Raw genomic sequence first — 3,643 nt, forward strand, 5'->3', positions numbered from 1 at the left:
ATAAAATTCCCAGAATTACAGCTCTGAGACACAACTTCCACCCTTGATACTCTAGTAAAACATGAGTGACAACAAACTTGGCCATAAGGACAGATTTCCCTGCTTGTACAGAATTTCACTGTCAAAGTCTTCTTTTAGCTTGTTTATATTAATTTTCAGCTTGCTTTTATCTAGGGAGTTGAATGTCTTTTAAAACGAATTCAGACATGAATTGGAGCTGAGGCTCCAAGAAGGCTTCAGAATAATGACTCCAGTTCACTTCTGCTCCAAGCAAAAATAGCTCTTCAGCCTATTTTTTTAATTTGAATTCAGTTTGATCCTTACGTGTACCTGTCTAACAGGATTATGTCTGATAGCTGCATTAAGAGATAATATTTGCAAGGAGAGCTGAGATGATCTGTGTGGTTATCAGAAAAGAATGAATAGAATCAATAGTTCTTTCTCATCAAAATAGAATGAATGGAATCAGTAGCTCTTGCTCTGACATGTACTCTATGTTATGCCTTCAGCTGCGGAATGGAGAGATATCACATCTGTTCTCCATATCTCCTCAGGTACAGATCTCAGTTGGTACAGTGCACTGAGTATCAAACAATTCCCAAACTTGGTTGAAAAGTAAGAAAAAAAAATGATGATGATGTCTCCCCCCAGGCTTTTAACCTCATATCAAAGTTAGAAATGAGATGGCTAAGCACGGTTCCACTGGAAGCTGTTCACAAAACAATGTGACCGGCAGTTCAGTGAAAGCTTCTCATCCTCAGCTAACCTCTCTCCCTCCCTTCAGTATGTGGCCAGGTCTGGTCATAAAGCAAAATTTGCTTTCTAAATCCTTTTACATCTGCTCTGACTGAACTTCACAGGCTGTCCACACCTTTTTTTTCTTTTTCAAACCCAGTTCATTCCCAGCTATTGTATAAAAAAATCCAACAGAAGAAATACAGCCTGAAAGACATCTGAAAGGTTAGAGCAATTGTAGCATGAAGTCTAAGCTGCTGTGTTACTCAGGGTGGTTGGAGAAGCAGGCTCGGTAGAAACTATGCAGTAGAATATTGATTTGCTGTTTAAAATAAATTGCCTTCTTGAATTAATCATTTAAAACGAAGGTGTGAAACAACGAACTGGTAATTATTTAGGCAGGTCATTACAGAACTGTTGTTGGTTTGTAGCAAATCATTTAAATTGCACCCTGTGGAAACCTTTGTGGTTTTATAGCTTTACATTCCTGTTTTAGTTGTCAGGAATACTGGCAGATCACCAAATCTTCGTTTTTAAGCGGTTTCAGTATTTTCCCTAGAAATTCTGTTCCTCTGCCTATACGGCAATTTCTTTTCTAGCTAAATGCAGAGAGAAAGCACAGGGACTCGGGAAGCAGAGCATGCCCATCCTTATGAAACAGAGACACAGTTTCTGTGCAAGACTCATCAAAGTATGGTTTAAAAGAGCAGGAAAAAGGTGGAGCTGGAATTGTTGGTAAGCCTTTTCAGATGCTAGGGTGTGGGCCAAGCTACCAAACCCGAAAACCAAATAAACAGCCTCTGGCTTCGTGGGAAGAATCCTGTGACACGCAAGCACTCGGGAGAGGCCCTGTCGTGGGGCTGAACAGCTGGTATGTTCAGTCCTTCCTTTTGCTGCAGCAGGGTGTACGGCGTATAAGGGGAGACATGGCACCCACCCCAGGGCAGTGCTTTGTTCCTTGCCTTTTCTTGGCCTTTCAAGGCTGTCCTTGAGACAACAATCTACTAAGGTGTTAGGAAAGATTAGGGCTCATTCAAGTGCTGAAGACAGACAACTAATCATAGTCTGCTACACTGAGATCTTGATATGGGGCACAGCAGAGCAAAGCCATGGCATTTTTCTGACATAAAAGAAATGGGTGTTGGGAGAGTTTTCCTATCTGCTGCTCCCAGCTTCTTGTGGATATACATGAGGTGTGCATTCCTCCACAGCTTAACATGAAACGATAATCAGTTCTGCTCAGTTGCAACCATGTGTGATTTAATCCCACACAAACTTTGTTCTTGCCTCACCATTTAACAGTGTAAGAAAAGCATTGCCTTCTCCAAGCGTTACAGGGTTGCCTGTTTCTTCCCATCTGAAATCTGCCTGCAAGGTAAACCTCCTGATTTCCCCCTGGCTGTGCTATGTTGTGGACCAGCCTCCTGTGTTTACTACTGGGCAAAACGAAGTGCCTGCTCCAAGAGACAGCAAGAGCACACTGCTACAGACACTGCGACCTGTATAGCATAGCTGTAACACCAACCCAAGTAAATGGGTTCTTAAATGCAATCTCTGCTGATAGGAGCCTTGTGGTTTACAGTTTTCCTGTAGATGATGTTCTGTATCTGTATAGTCAACTTATTGTGTTAACTTCTGCATCTGGATTTGTGATGGTACAAAGGGTCACTTCAAATCTGCTTATATTAGGAGAATACTGGCAGGTTTCTTCTGCTGCATGTGGGAAGTGCTTGCCTCTGGCCTGAATATTTTCTTTCTAAGCTGTGTTTCAAGTATGGTTTGGATTACAGGAGAATGATCCTGTCAATACTAAAGTCAATTGATGCATGCAGAGTCTATGGGCTTAACTACACCCCATCTGTGGGACCAGCTCCCTCTGTAATCATGTCTCATCCATTTATGAGCAGGAAGAGAGATGTAGCAGAGTGCGACTCAGGAGAAAAGTAAATAGGGAATGAGATAAGAAACTGTCTAATAAAATGTTTGTAGCTGAAATACGTTTTGGGAGCAGAGAGATGGTCAATTTCAGTTTATTATATCTATTTTGGACATATATGAGCACAACAAAACCCTCCAGTGTTTGTTGAATGAAGAAAAGCTGTATTTGTTTTTTCTTTCAAGTTGAATCTGTGCACTGAAATAAAATTGTGCTAGTACAATCTCATAAAAAGGATATTTATGCCCACAAGGAAGTGCAGCTGAATTGCATCTATTTAACACTCTCCTTGCCTCCCAACTAGCCTCTCAAATCCAACCATATATATGAGGCATTCTCTGTATTGTCCAAAAGTTATTTTTAAGCTCTTATAGATCAGATGAGAATTTCAAGGAAAGGCATCCTTCTATACCCTGTAAAACTCTTGTGAATACTCCTACCTTCTCTGTAGTTGGAAGGGGATGTATGGGCCTGTATGTGACCTGTGAGTATTCTCTTACTGTCTGTGTGGTCAGATGTTCAGATTAATTGCAAAGTTAAAATACAAACTACTAAATAATAAACTTCTTGAATAGGCAGATGTGTACCAAAGCTCTGCATTTTGAGGCCCATCATACTGTCTAAATACTAGACACCAAACAGCTACATCTCTCATTAAGCCCTTCCTCTGGTCTTACAGACCAAATAGACAGGGAAACTGGAAAGTGAAATGCTAAATGTATTTTTTTCTCTCTTCCCTGTATAGCAGGGTTTAACTTGTAATTCAGAAGTTGTCATCAATGTATATTCATGGTGAAAAGCGTATGCAGTTATTCAGTTGGAATAATGCTATAATAATAACGTACAGTTGGAATAATACAAGAATAGTCAGAAATAGATAGCCAGAGGTTATCTATAAGAAAAACTCACCAACTCTGAGGCCTTCAGTCAAGATGGAAAATGTTGAGACTTGTCACCCAAACTCCAGAAAGG

The sequence above is a fragment of the Excalfactoria chinensis genome, chromosome 1 (genome assembly GCF_039878825.1).
Source record: "Excalfactoria chinensis isolate bCotChi1 chromosome 1, bCotChi1.hap2, whole genome shotgun sequence".
In the NCBI taxonomy this organism is placed as follows: Eukaryota; Metazoa; Chordata; class Aves; order Galliformes; family Phasianidae; genus Excalfactoria; species Excalfactoria chinensis.